The following is a 14580-nucleotide window of genomic DNA, read 5'->3' on the forward strand; positions in this document are numbered from 1 at the left end:
GAGCGGTGAATGGAAACTGTGGGGAGCAAAGGGGAAAAAAAAAGTGGTTTTTTAAGGGTTTTTCCAACCCATTTCAAGGGAGTGTCCATCTACTGCCACGTGTCGAGCGGAAAATCCCACATGGGGAGGAAGGTGATGAGCGCGGAGTCTATAAAGGTTGGAACACACACCTCTCATAGGCATCCAGTGGAAATGAAGGAGCTTGGAGCTTCGGCGGCTATGGAGTGTGGTGACAGGGCCCTTTGCGTCCCTGCCCCGGTGGCACGTGCTCACTGTGGGGGGGGGGCGGCGGCTGTATAATAGATAATGTGGCAGCGCTTGATGGGGTCCCGTTCCCATGGCCGGCCCTTGGAGTCCCTATTTTTTGAAGACTAGGGGGGAGGCAATAGCGACCTCGCTAATGCTCCCCTCCCTGGTGCATCGTAAGGGGACTATCCTGAGAGAGAGAGAGAGAGAGAGAGAGAGAGAGAGAGAGAGAGAGAGAGAGAGAGAGAGAGAGAGAGAGAGAGAGAGAGAGAGAGAGAGAGAGGGGGAGGGGGGGGGGGGGGGGGGGGGGGGGGAAATTAGAGATGATCTCTTTAGATAGCTAATTCTAGTGTTAGAGTTTACAGCTACTGGTGACTCATTAGTTCAATTAGTAGAACTGGAGGAGAAGATAGAAACTGAACTAGAACAATTACATGAACTGAAATACATCTTTCTGAGAAGAGAGACAAACTGAATGACTGGAATTAGTGTTCAAATTTAGATTCAGATTCAGTAAACTGAGAAAGAATGGATACAACGTATATCTGACTAAAGTACACTCGACTACTGTATTAGGGATTACAGAGTAAGATTACAAGTGAGGATAATGTAGCTCGAGAACATCTTCAAGACTACAACCACACAACTAAGAGTAAGAAGTCAAAAGATAAACAGCCCAAAAGTACAGCCAACCCAATTACAATGTAATGAATCCTATTTATAGCCCCTTGAAGCTACTGTGGTAACCGCCATGGTAATTACTTGGCTGGTCTATTGCTCGGCTTTCAGGAGCTGGTTCCCACCTAGTGAGACTGCCTCCGCCATCTACATCCTTCCCTCCTTTCTAAGAATTTGGTAGGACTCCAAATTTTTTGAAAAAATCCACTGTCTAATCCTTCTAGAAATATAGCTTTATGCCACATTTCATGCTTGTTGAGTGCTTGACACCCCTATGATTGTAATTCCAAGGGTGTCCAGCCAAAGAGATACCAACACCTGACTGAGAAAATCCACCATCTGATTTTGAAAATTCTTGGAAAAATCCATCGTCTAATTCTGAGAACGGCTGGAAATTTCCTCCATCAAATTCGGAGATGGAACTACCCAGTATCCTTCCACTGAATCCGCTTCCTTTTGCCCTTAGGTCTTGATGGCGTCTCAGAAGTCCTAGTGTCAGCATTGTCCTTCTGAATGAGTTTGTAAATGGCCTCTTGCTCAAGCTGATCTCGCCTCTCTGTGGTCATTTTGACTTCATAAGGTGTGAGGGGATGATAAGTTTTGGTGTCAGGATCATAGAGCATGCATATGCCTTTTGTTAGACAAGTTCTGGCCAATTTGTGACAATGTGAAGCTGTGTGGATCCATCCTTCTGGAAGAGACTGATTTGTTTTGATCCTAGCTTCAAAGAGAATCTCAACCATCTCTCTGTACTGTGGTCCTAGGCTTGGTTTAGCCGTAATGTCCTTTTCAGGAACTTTACAGGACTTAACAGTGAGTTGCAGCAGCTGGTTTCTGATCTCAATGAGACCTCTAATCTAGATTTTCCATTGTCCCATACACAACTTGATCCTCTGCACCTCATCTCTTAATTCTTGGAAATCATTTAATTGAAGAGCATCATTGAATAGAGTTTTCCAGGTTTTCCATTCCACAGTTGATCGCTCATACCAATCTTGAAGATCATCAGTAATCTTATAGTATGTGAGCCAATCCACTGGTTCTGTATGTTGAGGATATAGTGCTGGAAAAAAACATGGCAACTCCACTTCTGTTGTTGGTAAAGCATACAGGAGCACTGGGGAATCAAGTACAAACTCTAAAAAATTAAGGACAGCCTGGTTCTCCTGCTGCATTATCTTTTTGGTAACTTTAACCAACTGAAATAATCTCCGGAGAGCAGTTTCCTGTTCTCCTACTATCATTTGAGTTCGAGGTCCCTTGCTGGTGGTAGTTTGATCTTCAAGAATAGCTCCCACCCTCTGATCGAGAAGTCCCCTAGCAATCTCCATTTGCACCAAGAACTCTTTTAATTGACTTCTGACATCTTTCATACATTTATATGTCGTCTTATTCCCTAGCAGGAGCTCTAAGTCCACGGCTAGGGAATGACAATCTATAGTAGAGTGCCGCTGCCAATGTGGATTAGCTACTTTCTCAGTTAGAGTGTAGTTAGTATTTATTAATAGCTGTTTTTTGCCTATCCAAATTTCCATAGTGAGCTACTCACCCCACCAAAATCATCCAAACACTATGGCTATCCCTACCATTTCACTGTACATAGGAGTGTGTGAGTTAGGGGACTTTCCCCATATTTTCTTGAAAACCCTCAATTAGCTAGTCATTGGGCTAGTTGAGCCCAAAAATAAAAAAATAAAAAAGTAAAAGTATATTATGGCCTCTTTCAGTGTAAATATTTCATTGTATATAGGGCCTAAATATAAGGATTTTTTATAATTATTTTGGTATTTATTTAAATATTTCTACGTAGGTGTGCATTATTTATGCTAAGTATATTGAATCACCATTACCATAATTTTTCTTACCATTTTTCATACTCTTTATTTCATATAGAAATGTTTTCATGCAAGCTTCTCTTATTTTTGGTGTAACTCCACCCCAACAAAAATCTAATTTTTTTTTAAATTTATGTGTGTTTTTTTCACTATTGTGATTTTTCCCTTCCTACATCTATTCTCTTTTACTCTAAAAAATTAGAACACCAAAAATGATCATCTCTTTATGGTAGCCTCATAATGAGAGAGATTTAGTTTAACCCCTTTATATTTTTTTCACCTATATTATTTATATTTGACATGTACATATTTTTTAGACCCCTCAATATTTGATTGCCTTAGTTGTACTATTCACTTATATCTAGATCTCAAGAATATCTTCAATTATAGACCCACAAAATAAGATCAAGGATATGTGGCATGCATGCATGCACTATGGAGGGCTCACTCTTGGAGGCATGCAAAAGAATCATCCAAAGAAGGACCCCACAAGGACTTTGTGCAGTGGGAAAATACAGTCGGTTTTGTTGAATTTTTAAAGGTCACTTGCTCTCCGAATTTGAAAAGGTGAGACAAGCAAAAGTTGTAGCTATTGAGTTAAAATTTTGCCTCAAACGTTATCATATTTTTTTGAGCTACGAGCTGTGAACTATGATTTTATTGGTGGACCCCAGTTTGCCCATGCCATGCAGCCACACTCTCTCTTCCACTTTATCATTTTCATCTTTCACACACACTTCTTAAGTCATCATCCCCACCTCTCTGCACCCTACTCACCTTCTCCTCAACCTTGAAGAATAAGAGAAACCATGGTGAACTCATGTCTCCTACACACAACACCATTCCAAAATTGACCACCTAGTCTCATTTTTCCCTTTCCAAATTACCCATATCTATAAAAAAAACCACAAAATTCAGCCTCTTCTCTTGAAAGACAACATCATGGTGATTGATTACTCATCTTCAATTACCTTGGCTCCCAAGGAAGGTCAAGAGTGGAGAAAAAATGTATCGTCAAAGCTAGTGGACCGTCAAACAAGCATCAAAATTGGCCCTACTCAAGACACTTGGAGCATCAACATTGTAAGAAATCCATCTTTTCTTACCTCTTAATATTTTTTCTTCATTATTTGTATCCTACATGGATACTCCCATTGTAAATATCCAATTCCATTTGTAGATTAATAAAAATACTAACTCTACTAATTCACTAACACTAACCTACTATGAAAAGTCTTATCACCTCCATTTCTCTTCTCTCTCTTTTCTTCATCTATCCCCACCAACTTCTTGATAATTCCAAGCAAAAGAAATTAAATAAAGTGCTGAAAATCCAACCCAACCATGGTTAGAGGAGTAACCCTAGCCCTCAAAATTGCTATAAAAGGAGGGTGTAGCTAGCACAAAAGAGACGAAACCATAAGCAAGAGCGCTATGCTATATCTTGAGAAGCCAAGTTCAACCTCTTGAGAAGAAGATCTTCACTATCAATCTCATTGGCTTATGCATATGTATGTGTTGTATTAGGGGTGATTAGCAAGGGATCTCTAAGCTATTGTAAGAGAGAGTGATCATTTAATTGGGAGTAGGAAGCCTATCATTTTTCCTACTAGCGTAAGCCCAACATTTGTTGAATCAAGGAGGGTGGATTTGGATTAAGCATGGATACTTTGTCTCTCTTCCAACGTTGGTGCAGCCAAAGTTGGTCCGAGCTAGGAGATGGTCTATGCTAGGCAGAGGCAGCATGTGAGTGCAGTGCAGAACGCTAGGGTAGGTACCAAAGCCCTAGGCAGCCCAAGGATAGCGGAGGTGTATGCTCAAAGTGATTTTTTAGGCCAAAGGTGTGCTGCAAAGAGCCAAGGAGGTTGGTGGCCTACTGTGTCCAAGATGTGAGTTTTATGTGCAAGAATGTAGTGTTCAGTGTGCTTTCCAAGCCGGTCCAGATGGCTCGTCAAACGGAGCCCCGGTGCTCAAGATATTGCGGTTTAAAGTAAGAGTGTGTAGCAGATCCCCGACGGACAGGGCAGCTCGGGACAGGTGGCCCGGGTTGATGTAAGTGTATACGTTGTGAGCGGGATGGAAACACATAGAACGCCTCTATAATGACCCGAAACACACTCTTGGAAAGATACACACACACACACACTATGGGGCACCACTCGGCTTACACAACACACCTAGCCGAGACAGGGAACACACCGATGGAGCGAGAGGAGAGAGACTATTCGTTTACCCACTCCACACAGAGAGATACACATACACACACACTCAAAAACTCAGCTCAAAAGAGGAGAATTTCTGATGTTTAGATACAATAGAGCTTGGGCCAACACCAATGGGGCAAGCAGCTCACACAATACGGGTAAAATATGCCAGATACAATCACAAACTGGAGCAGAAGCTTCGCTCATAGGAGAAACTTACACAGCAAAAACATAAGAAAAAGAGTGAAGAATCTGGCAGAATGGACAGCGCCATTGCGTCCGGAACGGCCCAAAACCCCAATCTACAATGTCAAAGTGCTCAAATCCGACCTCGGATGAACAGTTTACGGCCAAAACAGGCTCCAAAATGAGGAAAAACACACCTGCGGCTGTTCCTCCTCTCTTCTCCACGTTTTTTCTGGTCTTCTCTCTGTTTTTTCAGTTCCCACACTTAGCTTTATTAGTTGGGCACTCGTGGCCTTTTAGATGACCTCAAACGGACCCCGAACAGGCCAAAAACTGACCTCGCAGTGCATAGTTGTCACCTTTTTGCATCATCCGCACACCTGGCACTCAGTTTTTCCAAATAATGCATCCCACAACCACGTGAAGTGGCCCCAAAAAGTGGTCCTCATGATGACCTTTCTGCATAAGTATCACAAGAAAACACCCACGTCGTGTCCATACTTCTCCGCGTGCAAGTATTGACCCCGTTCGACCTCCTGACGCTGTCAGGAGTTTTTTGGAAGAAGTGATTGCGCATATGTTCATACCCATGCATGGTGCATAGAATAAAGGATTGCCCATTTGCTAGAGCCAGGTGGTTACGTGGGGCCCACATGTGTACAGGTAGGACAGTGTGTACATAGTGCATCGATTTTCACTATTACCAGTACCACTGTGTTTTTTCTACAATAAGGAGGAGTTGGTAGCGCGTAAAACTTCTCGAGGAAGCTATCCGTGGGCCGAATACATGAGGTAAGCAGGTGCGTCAGATGGCATCTAGTGGCGTCAGGAGGTCGAACGGGGTCAATACTTGCACGCGGAGAAGTATGGACACGACGTGGGTGTTTTCTTGTGATACTTATGCAGAAAGGTCATCATGAGGACCACTTTTTGGGGCCACTTCACGTGGTTGCGGGATGCATTATTTGGAAAAACTGAGTGCCAGGTGTGCGGATGATGCAAAAAGGTGACAACTATGCACTGCGAGGTCAGTTTTTGGCCTGTTCGGGGTCCGTTTGAGGTCATCTAAAACGCCACGGGTGCCCAACTAATAAAGCTAAGTGTGGGAACTGAAAAAATAGAGAGAAGACCAGAAAAAACGTGGAGAAGAGAGGAGGAACAGCCGCAGGTGTGTTTTTTGGGTTTTTGGAGCCTGTTTTGGCCGTAAACTGCTCATTCGATGTCGGATTTGAGCACTTTGACATTGTAGACTGGGGTTTTGGGCCGTTCCGAACGCGATGGCGCTGTCCATTTTGCCAAATTCCTCACTCTTTTTCTGCTGTTTTTCTGTGTAATCTTCTCCGGTGAGCGAAGCTTCTCCTCCAATTTGTGATTGTATCTGGTATCTTTTACCCATATTGTGTGAGCTGTTTGCCCCATTGGTGTTGGCCCAAGCTCAATTGTATCTAAACATCAGAAATTCTCCTCTTTTGAGCTGAGTTTTTTTGGGTGTGTGTGTGTGTGTGTGTGTGTCTATCTGTGTGGAGTGGGCAAGTGGATAATCTCTCTCCTCTCACTCCATAGGTGTGTTTCCTGTCTCGGCCAGGTGTGTTGTGTAAGCCGAGTGGTGCCCCCTAGTGTGTGTGTGTATCTTCCCAAGAGTGTGTGTCGGGTCGTTATAGAGGCGCTGTGTGTGTTTTCATCCCGCTCACATTCTTTTGGCGCCCCCACTGAGGATCTTCTTCGAGTACCTTCTGCTTCGAGCTTCAAGCTTCGAGATTCGGGATTACAGGTTGCAGGTTGCAGATTGCAGATTACAGGTTACAGGTTACAGGTTATAGGTACAGGTACAGGTGATTCACACAGGTACAGGTAGCTGGAGTACAGTGATATACTAGAAGTGATGTCACTTGCAGTTGTTGTGGGAATGCATCACTTCGCGCCTATTTGAGCGCATTGTCTGTTGGATTGTACGTTACTTGTGGAAACTGCCATTGTACGCATTTGTGGAGCCATACTTGGTTGTATTTGGCAGTCCCAGCCATTTCTGAGACTTGGTCTGGAAGATAGTCATTTCTGAGACTTGACTATATGCGATTTGCATTAGCCTTCGTGTGAGGGTCGATAGCGTGAGGTTTTTATTGAGCTGGGGGATTCTCAAATGTGGAGATCCTTTCGGTGATACAGGTAGCTGGAGCACCCTTTTTGTGACCTCGCCATAGGCTATGTACTAGTGAGCCCTACTTGATGCTCGGGTTCTATTGTTGGCAGTTTATGCATACATAGACAGTCTATATTTTGGGTTCCTACTGCTCTACTTCTGGGGAAACTCTGTCGAAATTTTCCCAAGTTATGATGGCTGGTTTTTTGGTATTTTGAGCCATTTATGCTGTTATGCTGCTGAAATTCTGACAGAATCAGAGGATAAGTCAGGTTTGCTCTCTTGGGAGCTTCATGGTTGGCTTTAATGGATGATCAAAATGGCCCTCAATTCACTCCTTTTCATTTAACTCAGAGAATCCAGATAAATGTTCATGTGTCCAGGAAGATTTTTTTCCAGCAGCACATAGTCTTTATGTTTGGGCCAAGAAGATTACGAGAGAGCTTGGAATGTCCTTTGCCTGTTGTAATTCCGATGATCAACTATGAAAACTCATTTGATGTGCATGTGTTTGTCCTTATCTAAAGCTGAGCTCCATTGAAGTTTCTGGGGATTGAGTCAGTCAAAAGTTGTGGGTTCTTGCACGTGTGTTTGAAGGGGTTCTCAAAGCATTGTAACTTGGGTAGCCATGGCTTTCTCTTATCCGGAATTTCATGGAAGAAGTGGTGAAGATGCGGAAGACTTTTTGGAGCAAGTCGAGGTGGCATGCATAAGCAACAATATGTGTGATGAGGAGAAGATTTTGAGGCTATTTGGATTGCTTTTGAAAGATGAGGCCCGTGTTTGGTTCATGGATTTGGAAGCTAACGAAGCAGTGGCTTCTTCTTATGGTTTGAGTCTTGACAAGTTTATAGAAGCTTTTTTAGAGCGTTTCCAGGTTTTTGAAGATGCAAATGCAGTATGGAATGAGCTCAATGCTCTTAAGCAAGGTTCTTGTCAAGGTGTTGATGCCTATGTTCAAGGTTTTACAGATTTATGGACTCGTTGGTGTGTTGCTCTTAAGGATGAGACCCCCCCTTGTTCATTGAAGAAAAGTTCTTTTGTTGATGGTTTGTCACCTTGGTTGAGGTTCGAGGTTGAGATGAAGATGCCCGAGTCTTTTGAAGATGCGGTATGCATTGCAAAGCACAAGGAATGGAAGTTTAAGCGTCTTGAGAAACATGGTATCAGTACAGGTATGCATGTGCAAAATGGATTTGGCATGGAAGATGAAGTTAAGCCTAAGCAGGTGAAAAGTAGCCTATCCTATGATGTTTCTCGTTTCTTCCCAAGGTCTATTGTGAAGCGTAAAGAGGTCTTGCAGGTTGACATGTTTCTGGAAGAGCCTAAAGAGGTGAGTAATGCTTTGGATACAGGATTGAAAAGTCTTGAAGAGGATGCATTGGCTACTTGTGTACCTTGTGATTCTGGGTGTGAGTGTGAGGTTGAGGTTATTGATGATGATCACGTATCTTTGGATACTAGTTCCTTGGAAATTAGGGAAGAGGGCAAGGTTGAGAGCCATTTTGTGGATTTGTTGGATGTGGAGCCTGTTTTGAAGCCATATTTTGATGTATGTGCAGTGATTGAACCGATTTATGAGCATGATTGTGGCGTAGAGCAGAGATCTGTATTCTTGGAGACTGATGAACCCATGCTAGAAGCTATGGATAGTGGTGATAGCCATGATTATGATGTGGATGAAGTTATGTGTGATGATGAGTATGCTTATGATGATGAGAAGGGGTTTGGCATATATGAGTCCAATCTCAGCTATGTGGATGCCTATGCTAGGGATATGTGTGTTGCGGGGATACTCTTGTGCTTTGGATATCAACAACTTTACCTTCACACAATGCTTTTAGCTACTTGGGTGCATGATTTGCAGGTTGTTGCTATGGCTGGTGAAGCCAAGATGCCAGGTGATGAGTCACTTGAGTTGTCTCTATCGGTTGGGTTGAATGTGGCATGCAATATTTATGCTTTTGGAACTCCAGACAGGGAGGATGTGTTAGTTGGATATGCCTATGGTGCATTTTGGTTGATTGTTGACAAATGTAGATGTGGTGTTATGATTCTTCTTGTGAATCAGGCAATATGCCTTTGGCCTTTTGATCCACGTGGAATGAGCATCTACTAGTGCTTCTGCTGAGCATGAATGCTCTAGCAGGCTAGGCGGTGGGCAAATTATGTCAAGAGTTTTTTGGAAGAAGTGATTGCGCATATGTTCATACCCATGCATGGTGCATAGAATAAAGGATTGCCCATTTGCTAGAGCCAGGTGGTTACGTGGGGCCCACATGTGTACAGGTAGGACAGTGTGTACATAGTGCATCGATTTTCACTATTACCAGTACCACTGTGTTTTTTCTACAATAAGGAGGAGTTGGTAGCGCGTAAAACTTCTCAAGGAATCTATCCGCGGGCCGACGACATGAGGTAAGCAGGTGCGTCAGATGGCATCTAGTGGCGTCAGGAGGGCGAACGGGGTCAATATTTGCACGCGGATGAGGACGGACACAACGTGGGTGTTTGCTTGTGAGAATTATGCAGAAAGGTCATCATGAGGACCTTTTTTTGGGGCCACTTCACGTGGTGGCGAGATGCATTATTGGGAAAAAGCTGAGTGCCAGGTGTGCGAATGATGCAAAAAGGTGACAATTATGCACTGCGAGGTCAGTTTTTGGCCTGTTCGGGGTCCGTTTGAGGTCATCTAAAAGGCCAAGGGTGCCCAACTAATAAAGCTAAGTGTGGGAACTGAAAAAACAGAGAGAAGACTAGAAAAAACGTGGAGAAGAGAGGAGGAACAGCCGCAGGTGTGTTTTTTGGGTTTTTGGAGCCTGTTTTGGCCGTAAACTGCTCATCCGATGTCGGATTTGAGCACTTTGACATTGTAGACTGGGGTTTTGGGCCGTTCCGAACACGATGGCGCTGTCCATTTTGCCAAATTCCTCACTCTTTTTCTGCTGTTTTTCTGTGTAATCTTCTCCGGTGAGCGAAGCTTCTCCTCCAATTTGTGATTGTATCTGGTATCTTTTACCCATATTGTGTGAGCTGTTTGCCCCATTGGTGTTGGCCCAAGCTCAATTGTATCTAAACATCAGAAATTCTCCTCTTTTGAGCTGAGTTTTTTTGGGTGTGTGTGTGTGTGTGTGTGTGTGTGTGTGTCTGTGTGGAGTGGGCAAGTGGATAATCTCTCTCCTCTCACTCCATAGGTGTGTTTCCTGTCTCGGCCAGGTGTGTTGTGTAAGCCGAGTGGTGCCCCCTAGTGTGTGTGTGTATCTTCCCAAGAGTGTGTGTCGGGTCGTTATAGAGGTGCTGTGTGTGTTTTCATCCCGCTCACAATGCCACTCGATGCCATCTAACGCACCTGCTTACCTCATGTCGTCGGCCCGCGGATAGCTTCCTCGAGACGTTTTATGCGCTACCAACTCCTCCTTATTGTAGAAAAAACACACTGGTATTGGTAATATTGAAAATCGATGCACTATGTACACCCTGTCCTACCTGTACACATGTGTGCCCCACGTAACCACCTGGCTCTGAAAAATGGGCAATTATTTATTTGATGCACCATGCATGTATATGTACATATGCGCAACCCTTGCTCCAAAAAACTCCTGACATAATTTGCCCATCCCCTAGACTGCTAGATCATTCATGATCAGCAGCAGCAAAGAGAGATATGAGACTCGCCGCATCATAGGTCTCCTCATCCCTCACCAACACTGCTTGATCCACAGACAAGTCATCTTGCTCCACCATCATCAATCTAGCATGATACAATTTAAGACGCAATCCATTTACCCTTGAATTATGTAGAACACCATCCAGGTTAGCTAGCTGATATGTGCCATTTGGAAAACACTCCACTACCTTGAAAGGGCCTTCCCACTTAATCTGAAACTTCTTTTGGAAGGTGTTGTCCAACTTACTGTTGTAACGCAAAACTAAGTCATGCTTCTTGATACCCTTACTTTTGACCTTTTCATTTATCTTTGACAAAGCCTTATCCTGCATCTGCCCATAATGCTCCAATGCGCTCATCCTATCCAACTGAACCTCTTGTAACTGCAAGAGCCTCTCTTTGAATGCATCACTAGGCGGCCCAAGCAACTTCTCTAACATCTTGACTGCAGGCAACTCTACCTCCACAGGCAATAGTGCTTCCTTTCCATACACCAAATGAAATGGAGTAAACCCTGTACCTGTCTTTCACCGAAGTACGGTAAGCCCATAATGCACTAGGCAATTCCCAATCCCAATTCTTTCCTTGGTGCTCTGCACTTTCGAAAGAATCTGTACCAACCGCCATTGAATCTTTCATTTAAGCCCATTACACTGTGGGTAATAAGGAGTGGTTATGCTAGTGCCTAATCTTCATCTTTGCGCATAATAAGTCTAGCAGTTTAGCTCTAAATCCTGGCCCCTTATCTGAAAGTAGCTCTAATGGCACCCCAAACTTGCAACATATTTCATCATACACAAATTTTTGCCACATCCTTTGCAGTGATTTGTTTTACCGCTATAGCCTCTGTCCATCTAGAAAGATAGTCCCTCTGCCGTCAAGATAAAGCTTTTTGCCCCTGCTTGTGAAGTAACCGGGCCTATTGCATCAATCCCCCACTTTTCAAACACATCAACGCCATAATCGATTTTCGTAGCTCTGGCTTCAACACTCTCTTCCCAAATGCTTGACACCGAATGCAAGACCTACACCAATGGTGAACATCCTTGTGCAAACTAGCCAGACATACCCCTCTTGCAAGATCTTATGCAAAGTGATCTTTAAGAGCAAATGGCCGCCACATGCGCCTTCATGATTCTCTTCCAACACTCTGTAAAGCTCCTTTCTCCCCGCCAAGTACACACGTCTCAAACACGAGATCAGCCCCTTTCATGTATAAGACATCACCAATCAATTTGTACCTGTATGCTCTATGCACAAAACCATACTTCTTAGACTTCTGAATCTCCTTTGGAATGATTCCTGTTAGCAAGAACTCCTCTTCTTGAGCCAAACTTTCCCGGCCATGATAAAGAGGTAAAGTGGTCCTCAACACAAATAGCTCCCCAATCATGCTTTGAGCTGCTTCATGTGCCTCTCCATTTAGAGCACGTTCAATGTGTCTGATGCTCCATGCTTCAAACTTTTTTAACAGGCCTTTAATTCTGAAGCACATTTCCTTCAATGAGGTGTTCTTGCTCTTCCACACACCCAGCACTTGCTTCACCACTAACAAGGCATCACCTTTTATGCTCAGCCTTCGAACCCCATGCTTCAAAAAAATGTGTAATCCGGCTTCCAGAGTAGCATATTCAGCCTCATTGTTACTATGAGCATCCAATTTGAACCCTCTCTTGCATACTAGCTTCCCCTCTAGATCATAAAGTGCTATACCCCCTGAAGCTGTATCATGGCTCTTTCTGTATGAACCATCAAAGAAAAACACATGTGCATTGCTCATCTGTGGCACTTCTTCAACTACCTTTCTCACCACCTCTTCCTTAACAATAAGGGGATTCTCCTTGTAGATCAACAAATCAGCTAGGGTAGCCCTTGTACTATCTTCCACTAGAAAAGAGAACTCAAACTCTTGCAGCTCAATTACCCATTTCTTCACCACATTTGACATGTTAGTGCCATTAATTAACTGTGGCAAAAAGGCATAACTAGTCAAGAAAACAAAAGGTCATGGTAGCAAATAATGACGAAATCGTTGACAAGCAAATATTACACTAGCCATCACTGGCTCTACTTCCGAGAACTTTCTCTCCGCTACCAACTTCACTCGGCTTGCACAATACACTAGCCACATATAATGGCTGCCCTTCCCCTTTTGCAATAGCATGGCTCCAATGGCATCATCCCCTACTGATGGATTTACATAAAACACTTTCTCCCAATCAGGAGCCTGCATGGCTGACAACCCCCCTAACACCTCTTTCACCTCTTGAAACACTTCTTCACACTTGTCATCCCATTGCAATGGATCATGCTTTGCCACTTGCTGTAATGGATAAAGAAGCTGCAAAGAAAATGGAATAAACCGTGCCATGTACTTCACTTTGTGTATAAAAGTTGCCAATTGCTTCGTACTCGTAGGTGATGGAAGAAGAATAATAGACTTAACCTTATCTGGATCAGCCTCAATGCCATTTTCTGACACCATATGGCCCAATAACTTCACCCTTGGGTATGCTAGATGACATTTCTTTGGATTTAGTTGTCCTCCACATTCATCATATCGAGCCAATACCATCTGCAACTTCTCATGGTGTTCAGCCCTACTGCTATAAACAAAGAAGTCATCCATAAAAGCTTTAACACAACTACCAATGAATGGTTCCAACACCCAATTTGCTCTCTCTTGATAGAAGGAAGGTCCATTTGACAACCCAAATGGCAATACTGTGTAGCAATAGTAGCCCCATGGCATAATAAAAGTGGTCTTTGTGCGGTCTTTAAGAGCAATCTTCAATTGAAAATAGCCTGAAAAACCATCACACCCACTGTACCTCTCATAACCTGCCATTGAATCCAAGATCTGATCGATGAATGGAAGAGGATATGGGTTCTTCTTAGTGGCTGTGTTTAAGGGTTTAAAATCTACACAAATTCTCCACTTCCCATCCTTCTTTGGAATGACTACAACTGGACTCACCCATTTCGTGGTCTCCACAGGGACTATGAACCCTGCCTTCAACAACTTGTCCACCTATTCTCGCAAGGCTTCCATTTTCTCTTGACCCATCCTTCTTAGCCTTTGCCACACTGGCTTAGCACCTTCTTTCAGCTCTATATACATCTCTTCACCCTTGAACCCTCTGATCTCTTCATATGAAGTAATGAACAAATTAGGAAAACTAGCCAGCATGTGCAAATATATATCCTTCTCCATAGCTGAGAGGTCTCCACTGATCATTTGTGTCATCAATTCCTGCTTCTTTGACAACTCAACCTTGGTTTGCATCAGCCCTTCAATCACTTCATAAGGCCCTTCACTTTCATCTTCAACCTCATTCGTAAATGCAAATAAACCAAACTCCTGGATTTCTTTGTCCATCAAAAGAAATGCAACATCAGCATCCTCATCACTACTGGTAGTGCTATCACTGTCCACATCTGTCACCATGGAAGAGTCTTCATCACTAGACTCATCCTCATCTTCATAAAGCTCCTCTAATCGTTTCCTTGTGTCCATATTATGAAGCTTCTAGGTACTTGTCTTTCCATAGAAGCTAATCGTACCATGTCGCCAATCTTGAACAGCTCCCACTGCACGTAACCATGGTCTGCCCAGTATAATAG

This window comes from Adiantum capillus-veneris, chromosome 22 (assembly GCF_014529385.1).
Source record: "Adiantum capillus-veneris isolate H3 chromosome 22, ASM1452938v2, whole genome shotgun sequence".
Taxonomy (NCBI): Eukaryota; Viridiplantae; Streptophyta; class Polypodiopsida; order Polypodiales; family Pteridaceae; genus Adiantum; species Adiantum capillus-veneris.